Here is a 19,987-nt window from a genome sequence, read left to right as displayed (position 1 = left end):
AATGTGATAAATGTGTTTCCATTAAAGACGCACCAAATCACAAAGTCATTGTTTGTTTATATGTGGATGGCATGTTTCTCATCAGTAGAAACATTTCTGACATATATGCTACGAAATGAATGCTTGAGAGAAAGTATGATATGAAAGACCTGGGAGTTGCAGATGTGATCTTGGGGATAAGAATCCATAAAACTCCATAAGGGTTGACATTGTCACCGTCTTATTATATTGAAAAGGTACTTAAAAAATTTATATATTTGGATTTTGGTATTTTCAAGACTTCATTAGACGTGAGCTTTGCACTTCAAAAGAATGAAGGTGAAAATGACTCACAGTTGGACTATGCAAGATTGTTGGGAATAATACAAGATCAGATATAGCATGTACTATTATTAAATTAATTGTATACACGATTAATCCCAATCAAACTTGTTGGATGGAAATGAAAAGAGTTTTGGAGTATCTAAAACATATTCAAAACTATGCTTTGCATTATAACAAATATTCAACGGTAATTGAAAGAGATAGTGATGCAAACTGTTTCACCGGATAAAATAAAGTAAAATCCATGAGTAGATAGGTATTGTGTGATGAATAAAACCGTGGGAACCAAAAATGGTAAATGACTGATTATGTGACTTTTGTTGTCTAGGTGTACATTAAAGTTTGATAGTTCAAAGATATTAAATCTACCTATTAATCGAGTGCATCCGATGCATGTTCACTGTAAAAAGTTCAAAGGAAAACCTACTTATCCAGATGCAATTAGTCTTTGCTCATTGATCACACACTTGTTCGTAAATATTTTTTAAAAAATTGCCACTCCCCATTCATGTGAGGTATTATTGGGTTTTTAAGATGTGTGAATAGAAAATGAATAGGTAATTTTTCAAAAAGACACCAAAAGAAAGGATGCAATTTTATTAGGTACCTTTTCAAATTGAATTATTATGATCTTTACAATGGGTTATGACTTTTCCAAAGATTCGCATTTTTTTTAAAAAGTTGTACCTCTATGAAGGGGTTCACCTTTCTGAGTTATTGCTTTTCTTTATGAAGCAACACCTTGATGGCTATAAATGCCTGAATTTTTTCTCGGGTAAAGATAATTTTTTAAGTTGAAATTAGAACAATCTTCTTCTTCTAAAAACTCTCATGTGATCATTAAATTTTTGAGTGCGTTCGAAGTTTCTAAAAATTTGAGGTATCGCTATTTGCAGAAAGAGAATTATTTTATCCTAGGAAGAAAAATTTTATAACCTTGGGTACTTGAAGGGAATAAATTTCTTAAGGACACACCATGCATTCTGTGGATCTGATTCTATAATTTTTTGCTTCATCTTCTTTCTTAAAATTGATAAGCACTTTATTTTGATTGTTCATTTTATTATTCATTTGAACCTGTATTTGAAGTTATTGTAACTTCATTGTAGTTCTTGAAAGTTTTTCTTGAACTTAGTATTGAAGTTTGGGTTGAAAAATATAGATTTTTTTACCCGGAATAAGAAAACTTTCCATTAATCTTGACCATACCTTCCAAAATGAAAAAGATCTAAACTCACCAACTTCTAACTCTAGAGATGATGGGCACTATGAACCTATATATAACAATGTTTTAATATATTTGAAGTACTAAGAATAACATTTACTTCTTATTCTGTAGTTATATTTCTTTAAATTAGTTAAAAGATATTAACTCTACTCACCAGTTTTTATAACCAGAATCCAGATATAGAAATCGTACTAAAAGTTTACAGTTCAAGCCTATAAAGTTTCATGAATTCAGAATTGAAGAATACATATTTTCCTACCAAACAATAGCTATGTGTACAACATACCAATTGAAATTTTTATATATTATGTTCTCTAAAATGGAAAGAATAAAAGAAGGTAAAAAGAGTGTTATTTAATGAAGATTGAAGAGAGACCTTGAGGAAAATTGTACCGATTGTTGAGTTGTGTATGTTTGTATAGAACAGACAATAAACTAACCTTGCACTGATGACCAGCTAAGTCAAGAATATTGGTGGTTATCCCACTACTGTCCCTAGGTGATTCAAATCCTCAAAAAGTTTCACTTGTTATTAAATAAATCAAGAGATCAAGGCTATCTCAGATAAGAGTACATAGTTATAAATTGAAGAGTACTTAGCATAAAGGAGAGACGAGAAGAAAGAACAGGAAGTAAGGGACATATATTTAAATGAACAAAGTATGTGACTTTTGAGTTTTATTTAATCGGAAACATTAGCTGCTTTTGGGGTTTGCTGAACCAAAGAACTAAGGGATTGTTGAGTTTTATATATGTAAATAATTGAATTTGTAATTTTAAAATGGCAAGAAACTTAGAACAAATATAAATAATCTTTCTTGTCACAGATAGCGCCACACCACCAAGACTATATCCTCTTTTTTATTGATATATATATATATATATATATATATATATAGGTAGTTTATAGAGCTAATAACCTCTAATTGTCAGTTACAAAATATTAAATGTATGTTCTTGCAAATAGCTAAGCATGAAGTAGATGAATATAATACCTCAAGGTAAGTGAGCTATAAAAGTTTATAGAATGACCTTTGTAGGCTATAGTAAATTAAGAAATATGATATCAATATAATTAGATTGTGAATATAGAAAGAGGGGGAGCAACGGAAAAGGGAAACTCAAAACGCTGTAGATGGAGGCAAGGCAGGGAGCTGCGAATTTACTTAATTTTATTAGGTTGCCAAAGCAGCATTTTTTTTCATGGTTTGCTGAAGCAAAGTTCTTTTCCTATGTGGAGTTTTTTAAAAGAGAGTTAAAAAAGAATAAGTCAAAAGATGAATAAAATTTCTATATTTAAAATATGCCACATCACTGGGTCTACGAACCTCTTTTTTATATATACACTAGTGAATTGATTTGCACGATTATAAAACTCTAATTGAATTTATGAAGTATTTTTTAATTATTCAATAATAATAAAAAATTAGTTCTCATAATTAAATCGATGAGATATTATGTTCTAAAGAACTTTATTATTATCACTTAATTTTATTATTGTTTCCATGTTTAAAAAATAATTATGGACATTAATCTCTCAGATAAGCATGAATTTTATATTGGGTAAAACATCGTTTAAGATATTCTTTTTCTTTTTATTATTTTAGTTTGCTGGTTTAAATTTGTTTACATTGATGTTTGCATAAATTTTCAAACATAATTTTTCTTTATTAAATTAATATGTTAAGTATCTACCTGATTTTTCTTCTCTACCTTTTCAAGAGTAACATTTATTTTTAACCGTATATTTCTTTATAACCCACAACTTTTGTTTTGTTGAAAAGGAGATTTTATTTAATACTAATATGCATCATACAGAGCTGTGTCAAAGACTGCACTATAGAGTCTTTATAGTCACTAGTAATATTACCAAAATTAGATAATATGAGTTCACTCGACCATGTAAATAGCAAGTCTATCCGTAGCTCTATTAGAGGACCACCCTTTATGGCACAACTGCAGGCTCCCCAACATCTGAAGAAGATCCCTATACAAATAAATAAGATTTGTGTCAGATACAGGTTAATTAGTGCATAGTGAAGCTAGTAGCATAGAGTCTGTGGCAATAATCAATTGTAATAATTCATCCGCAAAGCTATTGATAAACCAAAATAAAGGGCAATAATTTCAAATTCTAATGGAGATTTTATGCTAATTCGTGCATGAAAGACTTTTATATAGTTACCCTTATTATAACTAAATAAACCTCCCACTCACTTTCTCCTAGTCTTATATTCAAAGGAGCCGTCAATATTAAGATTTCATTCTTCCGCAGGGGGAGCTAGGTATGTGTGTGTTTTGTTCTAGAGGGACCTTGGTTATTTGATAGTAGTTGAAATACTAAAGATCTATTAAAGGAAAGGTTGATTGGTATTAGTTTTTTCCTATTGTTAAAAAAATCATCATTTCTTGTTAGCCAAATGTTCCAAAGGTAGAAAGGAAAGATATCACCCCAAAGCATGTAGGTTCCTATGTGGATTTTCTTTATTTTCCTAATTCTGTTGAGCCAAACATCAAGAGAATGGTCCTTCAAAGGCTCCATGACCGCAGACAAATTATTGTTGTGCCAGAACTAGAGGGCCATAGGACATTCCCTAAATATGTGATCAATGATTTTGGGTTTGCTGCAAATTTTATAGCTAGGATCTACATCAATACCTATGTGGTTCAAAAACTGCTTAGTAGGAAGCCTATTATAATAGCATAGCCAAATGAAAAACTTAATTTTATTGGGGCACCTTAATTTCCAGATCCATTTATAATTTATGTTAGCATCACAGTCTTTGAAGCTCTTTTGTAGTAAGTGTTGGTAAGCTAAGGATGTTGAAAAATGATTACTTGGGGCTAAGTACCATCATAACTTATCACTTAGGTTGCATTGTTGCAGAATAAGGGTTATCGCAATTGTGTCAACTATGTTCTTTGGGAGGTTATAACTTATGATATTTAGATCCCATCCCGCATTTTTTATTATAGATTCCACAGTTAAGTCTTTCTCTCCCTTGCTGAAAATAGTATGGATTAGGTTCTCTAAGGGAGCTTTGAAAGACGACCACAAGTCTTTTCAAATTTTAATTTTTTTTCATTGCCTAGATCCCAATTCGAACACTCTCTACAAATATCCCATCCTTCTATAAAAATTTTCCAAATACTTTGACTATTTTTGAGACTATGATGAGTTTCGCCAAGTCTTCTATGTTTAGTTTATTTGGCTAATAGGATGGAATCCCAAATCGAGTTTGGTTTAATGAAAACCAAACCCTCCCAAAGACTTGATCATAAATATAAGAATTATTATCCATTTTTAAAGAAACTATCCTATTCTTTCTTCTTCTAATGAGAGTTGAAGTGTGGAGAAATTTAGTGTTAGCATCACCCTCATTCAACCAAGTTATCCTCAAGTTTAGTTTCCAGTTATCCTCCTCCATCCTAATGATATTATTAAATTCCTTTATAAGATCCCTTTCTACGTTGTGAAGAAAAGAGCTATGGTGATAGTATGGGAAATTTTGAATCCCGTATATTCTACAAAGGATCTTGTCTTTTTTTTTAAAGATATTCCCTATGTTTTTGTATGCCCATGCAGAAGATTCTTTTTCAAAACTAGCTATTAATTTAACTAGGGTAGGGTTATTACTCCATACATGGGATACAATGTTAATGAAGTTCGGGTGTGTTATCTATATTCTTTCAAATTTGAACAATCACTTTTAGAGATTTGGGTCATCCTTGAATAGGGTTAGAAGTAGGGGCAGTTATTAGAATAGGTAAGAGGAAGGTGGATGATGTGAGCATCCAAGTACTAAACAAGACAATCATTAGTAGCAAGAAATCCATCTAGTCTTTCAAAAATTAAAGCATTACAACTCTTGAACCTCTTATTTAGCCAAGTATATTTACTACCTTTCTAACCCATATCTATAAATTCGCAGTAGTTATCATAAGATGAAATTTGGCAGAGCGAGCTCTATTAATTAACTTACCACTTTTATTTTCGAAGTTGGATAATAGCTCATTGAAATCACCTCCTATTAACCACTTACCTTGGAAGATGTCTTTGATATATTTGAGATTTTACCAAAGCATCCTGAGTTTGTTAATGTATGTACTAGCATATATACAACTAAATAGCCAAGTATCATTATTTTGTCTTACCTTAGCAATAGCATAAATTTCTTGGTATGTGGTAGCAATGTTATCCAGTTCTAGGAGAGATCATCCTACATGACAGCCAGTCTACCTGTATTTGTAACTGCTAGCACATCAATGATCCTATTAAAAGAAAACTCATTGGAAGCAGTTGGTTGTCTTACATCTTATTTTCTAGATAGGTGACAAGAAGACACTTTTTCTAGTCCACCTAAGACCTAAAGTTCCTTCTAAAGTCTAGACCATTGTCCCCCTTACAGTTCTATATTATTAAGTTCATGAATCTATTCCATTGTGGTGGGTTGATTAGTGAGATTACCCTTGAGGAATTTGTCAAGGGTAAAGTTAGTTCGTCACCATTGTGTTCATGAACAGGACATAGTTCCCCACTTGGGGATTGAAGGGCCGTCAGATATCTAGTGAGGTCTTTATTAGGTTCTTCCGGTAGATAAGAATGAATTTCTTGGTGTACTTGTCGTTGAATACCATTACTTTTATATCCTTTAGCATAGTTATTTTGATTTTTATTTCTCGTATTATCTTTAAAGCATCCTCTATTTCCTAAGTAGAGGTACTCCATGGACTTGGACGAGTTAAGATGGTATTGGGAGGTACCTGGGAGAACGATGCTACATTGTTTGCTTACAGGACTGGTTGATTCTCTAGCGGTCCAACTGGGCTCAGCTAGTTTTGCACTGGTTCTTCTCCCATCATCATCCTTTACAACCCTTGTATCTTCCAATGATAGTATAGAGGGTCTATATCCTTGAAGTTGTAGTAGTTTAGGAACTTTGATAGAGATGTTAGAACCATTTGAGACTGAAGGATCAACGGTACTGGCAGTGTTGGGGTTTCCCATATCGAGATAAGAAAGAAAGGGATGGTTGGAATTAAGAAGTTCATTGGAGCTTGGAGAACTATCGACATCCATACATGGTTTTTGTACAGCTCCATCACTCTTCTCATCCCCTCTGAAGCTAGGTGAGCTAGAAGCTTCAAAGTTCTGATGACAAATATGACTTCCCTTTCTTCCATATATGCATGCATTGTAAAAGCTTGTCCTTACAGAGCCATCTCCACCCATAATGCTGGGCTGGGATTCAGTGGGGCTACCAGCATGGTATATATTAGTGTTGAGCCCTCCGGTAGCCCAGGGACTAGATATAGATAGATTGGAGGGAGGTAGATCTAAGTTGAATATAAGTTTAGTAGGTCCATTGTTTGGCTTATGTGAGAGTCTCTTCGGGTATTTCATCGGTGAATAGTTTGCCTTGGATGTCTAGGTATTTTGGTTATTTATAAAGGATTTAGTAGTTATGTAGTTGATATTAGGTAATGGGACAATGTTTATTTTGGTTTTTGATTGTCCGAGGATATTACAAGTTGAGTATTGCGGATAATTTGTGGGGCTATTTCCTAAATCTAGTGTAGAAGTTCTTAAGATTTCATTACCGTTTTAGTATCATTTAATAGGTATGCTCGCTTAAAGTGAGATTTTGGCTTATATTATTTGTAGTTGAGGGATTGTCTGCTTGTGAATTTAGATAATGTGGCATAGTATTATTGGTACCTTGGGTGGTAGCCTATGGACATGACGTGTCCTTTCTCTCTAAGCTTCCTCTAGGGGTCAATGTAGGCCCTTTATTAGAGATGGGGTCATTCACTGTCCCCCTTTTGGAGGGTAAAGTTGTAAATTTAGTTGCCTGGCTTTCTATCTTGCCATTTATGAAGTCACACTTTCCATTCGTGGTTAGGTCAGCATTCAATTTTGACTTAGGGTTAGAGGTGGTGGAGATGCTGTTGTGAGCATTTTTATCCATATTTATATTGTTGCCGACCAAGTGGTTTCCCTCTTTAGTAGTGAGTGGGTTATAAGAATCTTTGTTTATAACTACAAACTTGTACGCATGTTGATCAACTAACTTACCTGTAGTTGCGATGGCCATTTTGGAGGTAAAGTCATTTGTTAGAGCATGGTGGGGCATACCTTTCCTCCTAGCTTTGGGGGACTCTTAGTGCTTTGACCTTTGTCTTTGGACTGTGATGTTGCCTTGAATTTGTTTTTCATGGGAGTTTTTTGAAATTGACTACTTGCCAGTCCTCTTTAATGGTTTCAACTTGCCGCAGTTATACTATTGACGTCGTGTTTGTAGTTTTCTCCAAAAGGGTAATTATTGAGACTATTTGGTGAACTTGACAATTCCCATTCATGTGTCCTATCATATCACATTTTGTACAAAAGATATCAGCACCCTCATAGACTATAAGTTGTCTTAATCTTCTGAAGTAGATGTGATTTTTAATTGGAATTCCCGAAGGAACTTCAATACATATTCAAGCATATCGACCTCTAAGTGTAGATAAGGTACATATGTTTGTTTTAACTAATTCCCTAATTTTCTACCAATCTTTGATAGAATTGAGTGATCTTAGAATTTCATCGGGAGTTTCGGTAGGCATATCCATATTACTGATACAGTTTCATTTACCTCGGATGCGATGAAGTTTGGGTGCCACTTTCTAACAGATAGGAAAGTACCATTGATAAACCAAGGAACTTTAAGGAGTGCTATTTGCCTATTCTCCTCTTTATGAAATTTGACTATAAAGTAGTCATTGCCAAGATCAATGAGGATTAATTCCTCCGTTGGTCATCATAATACTGATAGATGATTCTTTTGATAAGCATGGTTTACCTTTTTCCTCGTTAATTTGATTATGTAATACCCCATATTTCTCTAGCTTAATTTAAATCTCACTACATGAGTAATCCGATATAAAATTTTTATAATACTCAGTATTTTTCAGTTTAGAGATTACCATTGCGTAGGAAACTCAGTCAACTTTCCAATAATATAAAGTTTGCCCACGTCCGATACCCGGGCGAAGAGTTAGGGCCTTTTTTGTAAAGCAGTGTGCCAAAGTAGGCCTCACCGTATCGCGGAGAAATGCCAATTGGCAATTGTCACTTTCTAGTGTTCCATTACGATCATGGCGCATTGTACCAAGTAGCATTTTTAGAATTTTCATTTTCCAGTGTGGTAAAGCGAATGTACCGCATCGCGCCAAGGACCAACTTTATGTTTAGTAAGGCACCACGATAGCGTCGCTCGCGCCACCAGTTCAGTTCATAATTGTCAATTTCTAGTGACCCGGGGCGATAGCATCGCGTCGTGCCAAGGGCCCAAATCGGGTTTTTCAGTGAAGAAATTTTTTAAATCTTCCTAGGGGTAATTAGGTCTTTTTCCACTACCCTAATCAATGTAAACACGAAATTAAACCCCTAAATAACCCATTATCTCTTTATTTACTCACTTTTGTCAAGATTAAGAACACTCTCTCAAAAGGGCAAAACCCTAGATTCAAGACATCAAGAACAACCTCAAGAATTTCTCCAAGAACCTTCAAGAACTAATATTCCGAGGTATGTTAGGTTTTCATTCATGGGTTTCTTTCACCCATGAAGTTCAAGAACCTTTTTTTAAAACTTACACGATCTTAGATTTATGAATTTCATCCTTGAAATTGATTCTATTCAAGTTCATGATAGTAATTGGGTTTTAATTCATGATTAATTATAAGTTTCCATAAAATTAAAATAGTCTATGTGATTAATTATATGAATCGCATACCAAACCCTTGAATTTACAATTGAGTATTATATTCATAATGTTCATGTGTTGGCCATTATCATGTAAAATAATCCATGCCCCCTAGGTTTTTGCTAAAATTCCTATGTGAAGTAAATAGTGGAATCACGACATGTCATTATGTGGTCCCAATCATGTACAAGTTTATGCCCTACAAGTGTTTGATAAAATGTCTCTATGAATGAATTATGAACAAGTGGACATTGTTATGCTTTTCAAGATCATGTTATGCTTTACTTTCACGCTATCGAGTCCTGGGGGTATCTAATACACGAAAAATCTAGCTGCTTACCTAGAGCTATAGTAGTTACAAAATAGTCTCAGTAGTGTCATGATCAGTATCACTCTCAGTCAGTTACAGAACTCAGTAAACTCAGTCAGTTACAAAAGCCAGTGAAACTCAGTATCAGTCTAGCTCATCGCAGTATAGTTAGTTCAGTGTCTTTTTCGTTAGTAGTAGGAATCAGTACCAAGTGAACCCAAGGATGGGGGATCACCTGCCAGTAGAGGGTGTGATCCTATGAAGCATTCCTTGCATTCTAGAACTACATAGCCAGTGTAGGTTGAGACATTAACCTTCCAGTTGAGGCTTGATGAGGTGTTTAACCTGTCAGTTGAGGGTTCCACATTCTCATTAGAGTACCTGCCAGATGAGGGTAACTCTTTAACTTGTCTTTACCCGTGGCACGGTACTGATACCCTTCCAACTGAGGTTGCAGGTTGGACCCCAGTTATCTTATTTTCAGCATGTCGGTTAGATGATTACCTCCAACAGTTTCAGTTTCAGTCTCAATATAGAACTCAGTTCAGTTCTACAGAATCAGGACCGTCAGACATAGTCACTCAATTATTGGTAATTTAGTTATTAGTAATCTCAGATATTAGTTACTCAGTATCCAAAACCAATTCTCAGCTTCGGTAAAAGCTCAGATACAGTATACACACATATGAACAGTATTGCATACTCAGTATTTTACAGTAGTTTCAGTTAACCATGTGTTCATACTCAGTTATTCCATATCATTCAGTCAGTTATTGTTCATGCATATGAACACTTGCATTCACCCTTACCTCATCTAGCATACCCGTACATTCCACGTATTGACACATACTCTTTCTTTGTGCTGTGATTTCTTTGTGACACATCCCAACCGCACACACACAGATTCAGATTCAGCCAGTAGTGTCAGATTTAGTAGTGAGTCCTCATCTATCGAGGATATATTTTATTTCAGTATTTTAGTAGTTGGAGTGAGTTGGGGGCTTGTCCCATCAACTCTATTTTTAGACAGTTCAGTTAGAGGCTTTCTAGACTAGACTTTCAGACAGTATTCAATTTTGCAAATTATTATTACAATTTATATTCTTTACCAGTATTTCAGATTTTTAATCTTATGGAATTTTTCAGCCTATTTTTCTATATTATTTCAGTATTATTATTCAATGCTCACAATAGATATCTGTCATAGGTTTGCTTGTGATCCTTCGGAGTCGTAAGCACCGTGTAGTATTCGAGGTACAGTCTTGGGGTATTACAAACTTGGTATTAGAGCCTAAGGTTCGAAAGCATCCTAGGAAGTCTGAAAGCCGCGTCTAGTATAGTCTTATGCATGGGTGTGTAGTGCCCCACACTTATAGGCAAGAGGCTATGTGATATTTTTAGGAAAAGTTTCCCTTCTTTCAGTATTTATGTCATGCAAATGAGCATGAGCCCAAGTTAAAATCTCAGTCTAATCCTTTCTTACTTCTATTTCTAGAACATGCCTACAAAAAAGAACAACAGAAGAAGAATAGGAAATAGGTTAGCACCTCAGCACATTCAGGAAGATCTCCTAGATGAACATGTCTCCTATGCAGAATTCAGAGCTGCGTTCACCACCCTAGCAAATTCAGTAGCAGCTCAGAATGAACGACTAGCTACTATTCAGGCTAACCCAATGGCCAATACTACTGCAGCTAGGATTTAGGACTTCACTCAAATGAATCCTTTCCTATTCTCATGATTTGAGTCTGAAGGGAATCCGCAAGAGTTTCTTGATCAGGTTCAGAAAGTTAGAGATATCATAGAAGTAACTTTCAGTAAGAGTGCTAGTTAGCCTCTTATGAGCTACAAGATATGGTTCATACGTGGTTTAAGCAGTGAAAGGTACACAGGGGCACAAATGCAGATCCTAATAGAGTAGGAAGAATTTGCTACTGCTTTTCTAGATAGATTCTTTCCCTTTAGAGCCGAGAGAAGCCAAGTTGTTAGAGTTCATCAATCCCAGGCAAGATAATATGAGTGTGAAAGAGTATTACCCTAAGTTTACTTAGTTATCCAGTTATGCTCCCCATGTAATAGCAGACAATAGGTCCAGAATGAGCAAGTTCATGTCAGGGGTGTCAGAGAGTGTGGTTAAAGAGTGCAGAACTATGATGTTAATAAATAAGATGGACATATCTAGGCTTATGGTCCATGCTCAACAAATATAAGAGGCTAATACTAAGGAGGGAGAGGGAGAGAACAAGAGGGCTAGAACAGGTAGCTTTAATTTCACTTAGCTTAAGTCAAAAGACGGTAATTGTTCCCAGTTTTATCCAAAGTCTTCAGTTCTAGCTCCATCTCAGCTAGTGATCCAGTCCCTAAGTTTGGAAATGGTATAAAAGATAGGGTTCCAGGCTCTAAATCTCAAGGTAGTGTCAGCAGTGCTCGGATAAATCCTCTTTGTTAGAAATGTGGCAAAAACTATCAAGGTGTCTGCAGAGATGGCAGTGATATTTGTTTTGGGTGTTTCAATCTAGGCTATAGAATTAGAGATTGTCCTCAGTCAGGTTCTTAAGGTCAGTATAATCATCCCCCAGCTCAGTTCGATCATCGAAATCAGCAGGGGGCCGCTTTCAGTGCCACCAATGGGCAACGCCCAAACAGGCTTTATGCACTTCAGTTTCTATAAGATCAGGAAAATTATCCTAACGTGGTCACTAGTACATTACAAATATTTTATATACATGTTTATTCTTTGCTAGATCCAGGAGTTTCTTTGTCTTTTGTAACTCCTTAGATAGCTTTTAACAATGGAGTTAGTCCCAAAATTCTAGCAGAGCCTTTCTCAGTCTCTACCTCAGTGGGTAAGTCTATCATAGCTCGGTGGGTATATAGGAACTATCTGGTTATTATATCTCAAAGGGTCACTTCAGTAGACCTTGTAGAGCTAGAGATGATAGATTTTAATATCATTTTCAGCATAGATTGGCTCCATTCATTCTATGCCTTAGTTGATTGTAGAAACAAAATTGTTCATTTCTAGTTTCCAAATAAACCAGTCCTTGAATAGAGGGGTAATACTACAGCGCTTAAGGGTCAGTTAATTTCATACCTTCGAGCAAGAAAAATAATATCTAAGGGATATGTCTATCATCTTATGCAAGTGAAAGACTCTAGTTCAAAAACTCCTAGTCTTGAGTCAGTTCCAATAGTAAATGAATTCTCAGATGTGTTTCTTAAAGATCTTCCTGGAGTTTCTTCCATAAGGGAAATTGACTTTGGAATAAACCTTCTTCCAGATACTCAGCCTATATCTATTTTTCCATATAAAATGGCACCCACAGAACTCAAAGAATTGAAAGAACAGTTAAAGGACCTTTTAGATAAGGGGTTCATCAGACCCAACTTTCCCCATAGGGCACACCAGTCTTGTTCGTGCGTAAGAAAGATAGTTATCTCAGAATGTGTATAACCTACCGTCAGTTGATCAAAGTCACAGTCAAGAATAAATACCTACTTTCTAGAATCGATGACTTATTTGACCAACTTCAGGGCACCAGTTACTTTTCTAAGATAGACCTTAGATCAGCATATCATCATCTCAGAGTCAGATGATATGACATTTCAAAAATAGCTTTTAGAACTCGGTATGATCACTTCGAATTTCTAGTCATGGCCTTTGGTCTTACAAATACCCCCGCAAATTTTATGAACTTAATGAATCACGTGTTTAAGAAGTACTTTGACATGTTCGTTATAGTCTACATTGATGACATTTTTGTCTACTCTTATAGCGAGAATAATTAAGCAAATTACCTCAGAATCATACTTCAGACTTTCAGAGTCCATCAGTTGTTCGCCAAATTCAGTAAGTGCGAATTTTGGATAAGGTCAGTATCATTTATTGGTCATATTATTTTTGGTGATATCATTAGAGTTGATCCTCAAAAGACCGAGGTAGTAAGAAACTAGTCTAGACCTATCTCTCCGTTAGATATCAGGAGTTTCTTAGGTTTAGCTGGCTATTACTAATGGTTTGTTGAAGGGTTTTTATCTATTGCATCCCCCATGTCCAGATTGACTCAGAAGAAAGTCAAGTCTCAGTAGTCAGATTCTTATGAGAAGAGTTTTCAGGAGTTGAAGACTCGACTCACGTCAACCCCAGTTTTGACTCTACTAGATGGTTCAAATGGGTTTGTTGTGTACTATGATGTATTCAGAGTAGGTTTGGGTTATGCTCTCATAGAGAGAGGTATAGTCATAGCCTATTCGTCTAGACAAATTAAGCCCCATGAGAAGAATTACCCTACCCATGATCTTGAATTAGAAGTTGTAGTGTTTGCCTTAAAGATTTGAAGGCACTATTTGTATGGGGTACATGTTGATGTGTTCACAGACCATAAAAGATTGCAGTATGTCTTTTCTCAGAAAGATTTGAATTTGAGTCAGAGAAGGTGGTTAGAGTTATTGAAAGATTATGATATGAGTGTTCCGTATCATCCAGGAAAGGCCAATGTAGTAGAAGATGCTCTCAGTAGATTATCTATGGGTAGTGTTGCTCATGTTGAGGATTGTAAGAAGAAGTTAGATCAGAAAGTTCATCAGCTTGCTCTACTAGGTGTCCGCTTAGTTGATTCAGCAGAGGGTAGTGTTTGGGTGAAGAATAGTTCAGAATTATCTCTGGTTTTTGAAGTGAAAGAGAAGCAGGATAGAGATCCCAGTCTTGTAAAGTTGAAAGAGTCCATCAAAGATCATAAAGTAGAGATTTTCTCCTAAGGGCGAGATGCGGGGTTGCATTGCTAGGGTCAGCTATGTGTGTTAGGTATAGATGACTTAAGGCAACAAATTCTTGCAGAAGCACATGGTGCGAGTTACTCGATCCATCCAAGGGCCACTAAGATGTACCACGATTTATGAGAGATCTATTGGTGGAGTGGGATAAAGAAATATATCACAGAGTTTGTAGCTAAGTGCTCTATGTGTCAGTACGTTAAGATTGAGCACCAGAAATCTAGTGGGTCCATGTAGGAGTTTAATATTCCCACATGGAAATAGGAAGAAGTGAACATGGACTTTGTGACGGGTTAGCCTCGTACTTGTCGTTGGCATTATTCTATTTGGGTCATTGTAGATAGGATGACCAAATCAATCCATTTCTTGTTAGTTCATACTTCCTATTTAGCCGAGGACTATGCCAAACTCTATATCAAAGTGTTGGTCAGGTTACATGGAGTCCCAATATCCATTATCTCAGATAGAGGTACCCAGTTTACCTTTCACTTCTGGAAAGAATTCCAAAAGGGTCTTGGTACCTAAGTTCACCTCAGTACAACCTTTCACCCTTAGACAGATGGTCAAGCAGAAAGGACCATTTAGACTCTAGAAGATATGTTAAGAGCATGCGTGGTCGATTTTAAAGGTAGTTGGGATGACCACTTACCTTTGATTGAATTTGCATATAATAACAACTATTATTCCAGTATTCAGATGGCTCCATTTGAGGCTCTTTATGGTAGGAGATGTAGATCTCCAATTGGTTGGTTCAAGGTTGGTGAGGCCACAGTAGTAGGGCCAGACTTAGAGTTTGATACCTTGGAAAAGGTTCAGTTAATCAGAGAAAGGCTTAGAGCAGCTCAGAGCCGATAGAAATTATATACAGATGTAAGGAGAAAGGATCTCGAGTTTGAGATTGGTGATTTTGTGTTCTTAAAAATCTCTCCCATAAAGGTAGTGAAGAGGTTCGATAAGAAGGGAAGCTCAGTCCCCGATATATCGGTCCTTACAGAATTCTCAGTCATTTTGGAAAGGTAGCTTATGAGCTTGAGTTACCTTCAGATCAAGCTTCCGTACACCCAATGTTCCACGTCTCCTTGCTAAAGAAATGCATTGGTGACACAACAGTCATAGTTCCCTTAGAGGGCATAGAAATTCATAATGATCTCTCTTTCAAAGAGGTTCCAGTCCAAATCCTCGATCATCAAATTTGCAAATTGAGGAACAAAGAAGTTCTCTTAGTTAAAGTTCTTTGGTGGAATCAGACTGTTGAGGAAGCTACTTGGGAAGAAGAAGCTGATATATGGACCAAGTATCCTCACGTCTTCTCCGCAAACTCAGATTCAACTTAACATAACAGTCTTCCTTGGATTTACTCAGTTTCATATTCAGTTATAATTACAATCTTGGTATCAGTTACTATTGCATATTCAGTCATGCATTCATGAATCAATTCAGTCATGTACTCATACATCAGATATGCATATTAAGTATGAAACTCAGCTTAGTAGTAGCTTCAGTCATGTATTCTATGCATCAGATATGCATGTTCATTGTGTAAACTCAATCTACCAGAGTTCTTCAGCTTAATCAGTCACATTCGAGGACGAATGTTCCCAAGGAGGAGATATTGTAATACCCCATATTTCCCTAGCTTAATTTAACTTGTAGTACATAAGTAATCCTATATTAAAATTATATAATACTCAGTATTTTTCAGTTTAGAGCTTACCATTGCATAGGAAACTTAGTCATCTTTCCAACGATATAAAGTTTGCCTAACTTCAATACCCGAGCGAAGAGTTAGGGCTATTTTTATAAAGTAGTGTGCCAAAGTAGGCCTCACCGCATCGCGGAGACATGCCAATTGGCAATTGTCACTTTCCAGTGTTCCATCACGATCATGGCACGTCACGCCAAGTAAAATTTTAGAATTTTGATTTTCCAATGTGTCAACGCGAATGTACCGCATCGCGCCAAAGACCAACTTTATGTTCAGTAAGGCACCGCTATGGTGCCGTATCGCATCCTAGTCAAGTTCCCAATGATCAATTTCCAGTGACACGGCGTGATAGCGTCGCATCGCGCCAAAGGTCCAAATTAGGTTTTTCCGTGATGGATTTTTTTTAATTTTGATAGGGATAATTGGATTTTTTTCCATGGCCCTAATCAGTCTAAACACAAAATTAAATCCCTAAATAACCCATTATCTCATTATTTACTCACTTTTCTCAAGATTAAAAATATTCTCTCTCAAAAGAAAAAACCCTAGCTTTAAGAAATCAAGAACAACCTCAAGAATTTCTCCAAGAACCTTCAAGAATTAATATTCCAAGGTATGTTAGGTGTTCATTCATGGGTTCCTTTCACCCATAAAGTTCAAGAACCCTTTTTTTAAAACTTACAAGATCTTAGATTTATGAATTTCATGCTTGAAATTGATTTAATTCATGTTGATGATAGTGATTGGTTTTCAATTCATGATTAATTATAAGTTTCCATGAAATTAAAATAGTTTATGTGATTAATTATATGAATCGTATGCTAAATCCTTGAATTTACAATTGAGTATTATATTCATGATGTTTATGTATTGGCCATTATCATGTAAAATATTTTATGCTCCCCAAGTGTTTGCTAAAATTCCTATGTGAAGTAAATAGTGGAATCATGACATGTCATTATGTGGTTCCAATCATGTATAAGTTTATGCTATACAGGTGTTTGATAAAATGCCTTTATGAATGAATTATGAACAAATGGACATTGTTATGCTTTTCAAGATCATTCTATGCTTTACTTTCATGCTATCGTGTCCTGGGGGTATCTAATACATGAAAAATCTGGTTGTTTACCTAGAGCTACAGTAGTTATAGAATAGTATCAATAGTATCACGATTAGTAGCACTCTCATTCAGTTACAGAACTCAGTAAACTCAGTCAGTTATAGAACCCAGTAAAACTCAGTATCAGTATCAGTCTAGTTCATCTCAGTATAGTTAGTTCAGTGTCCTTTTCGTTAGTAGTAGGAATCAGCACCAAGTGAACCCAAGGATGGGGGTTCACCTGCCAGTAGAGGGTGTGATCCTTAGAAGCAGTTCTTGCATTCTAGAACTACGTAGCCAGCGTAGGTTTAGACATCAACCTTCCAGTTGAGGGTTGATGAGGTGTTTAACCTGGCAGTTGAGGGTTATACCATTCTCATTAGTGTACTTTCCAGATGAGGGTAACTCTTTAAGTTGTCTTTACCTGTGGTACGATACTGACACCCTTCCAATTGGGGTTACAGGTTAGACCCCAGTTATCTTATTTGGGGCATGTCGGTTAGATGATTACCTCCCACAGTTTCAGTTTCAGTCTCACTATAAACCTCAGTTCAATTTTGCAAAATTAGGACTGTCAGATACAATTACTCAGTTATTAGTAATTCAGTTATCAGTAATCTCAGATATCAGTTACTCAATATCAGAAACTAGTTCTCAGCTTTGGTAAAAGCTCAAATACAGTATACATGCATATGTATAGTATTACATTCTCAGTATTTTACAATAGCTTCAGTTAACCATGTGTTCATACTCATTTATTCCATATCATTCAGTCTCTTACTGTTCATGCATATGAACCCTAGCATTCAACCTTACCTCATCTAGCATACTAGTACATTCCACACACTGACACATACTCTTTTTTGTGCTATGATGTCTCATATCATAGGTTTGGATGCCCAGGTTCCTGACCGCACATAGACAGATTCAGATTCAGCCAGCAGTGTCTGATTTAGTAGTTAGTACTCATCTATCAAGGATATATTTTATTTCAGTAGTTGAATTTAGTTGGGGGCTTGTCCCATCAACTCAATTTTCAGACAATTCAGCTAGAGGCTTTCCAGGCTAGACTTTTAAATAGTATTCAGTTTTGTAGATTATTATTATAGTTGATATTCTTTACCAGTATTTTAGATTTTGAACCTTATGGAATTTCAGCCTATTTTTCCACATTATTTCAGTATTATTATTCAGTGCACACAGCAAATATCAGTTATGGGTTAGTTTGTAATCCTTTGGGGTCGTAAGCACTGTATAACGTCCTAGGTACAGACTCAGGGCATTACAAATTATCATCGTGTAGGACCATGGGTGATGGATTCAAGCTCTATCCTTCATCAATAATACAATAGCATTGTCATTTGGTATATTTATGAGCAGCTCCTCCTCGGTTCTTATGTCCATCTCCTTTGTTTTCGGGGGTAAGTCTGATGGTTTGTTATCAATTGTATTCGAAGGGACTATTTGGAATAGGGTGTTTAGGTAATTCATAAAAGCGAGGCTTGGGCTCGGATGCAGATTGGTGGATGATGGATGAGTTATACAGCCAATTTGTGTTATTTTATCAGGTGGGTCTATTTGATCCATAGAAGCGAAAAGGATAAAGAGAAGTTAGACCTTCTCTCTCTAATATTCTCCTTGTAACCCACAACTTTATTGTAATGGTACTCATTTCCGTCCTCAAAATCATTGGAACTATACTAAAATTTCATTAAATCAAAAAAAAATTGCCCTTTTCTTTTAAAACATTTCATATAAATTCAACATACATTATCATCAAATAAGAGGAAACTTCAAAATGAAATAGAATTTTCAAAGCTTCAATTGTGAATCCTTTTAATAATAATTCTTTTTTATTATTTACATTTTTTTCATTGTAAATATGTAAAATTATTTGGTAAAGCTAAATTTAACATCTTCACTTATTATTGCTATATCTTTCATCCGTAGCAGTAACTTCCTCTGTTTTATTTTACTTTATTCTTGTATTAAGTATGAGATGTTTCACTTTGTTTGTTCATTTTTAACAAATCAAGAATTTTTTTCCTCATACTACACTTGGTATTAAAAAAAACATATAAAGTATGTAGTAGTTAAATTTAAAATTTTAAAACATTATTAATTTGATTAATTCAGTAAAATACTCCTTTAAATAAATTCTTTTAAAGATGTATCAAATTAATAAGGGTCAAATAATATGAAATGAAAAAAAGAAGATAAGCAACAATAATTTGCTCACGCTACTACCTATAAATAAAAAATACAAGATAGAGAATTAAGGAATGCGAAGTACAACTTATTTTATTAAAAAAATAGAAAACAATTCATAACAAAACTCTAGCACTTGATAAACCTTGTTTTCAATTCAAGAAAGTACTCCCTTATTATTTTCTTTCCTCTCTCCTCTTCTTCCTCACAACATCATATTTAGACGTGGCCATATCTTTTCCTTGAGAAATTTGCTAGATTAGCTTAATCTCACTATACCATAAATATAATATCTAGTGAATTTTTGAATTTCTTTTTTTCAATTGACTTGTGTATCATTTACATTGTAAATAAGTATCACATTTATTATATGATAAATTATAATGACCCTTCTGGTTATTTTTCATATTTCTATTAATCTTCGCCGACCCTTTCGGTCATTTCTTATATTTTTTCTTATCTTTGCCGTTTGCGCTTCTCCATATATATCCCAAGTCATATATGACTTGCTGATACCGACATTTAGGTTATCGGAAAGTTCATTTATTTTTTAGAGCCAAATCCTTATTTTGAAGTCTTCACTAGT

Source organism: Capsicum annuum, chromosome 12, assembly GCF_002878395.1.
Source record: "Capsicum annuum cultivar UCD-10X-F1 chromosome 12, UCD10Xv1.1, whole genome shotgun sequence".
Classification (NCBI taxonomy): domain Eukaryota; kingdom Viridiplantae; phylum Streptophyta; class Magnoliopsida; order Solanales; family Solanaceae; genus Capsicum; species Capsicum annuum.
Note: the sequence above shows the minus strand (reverse complement) of the source record.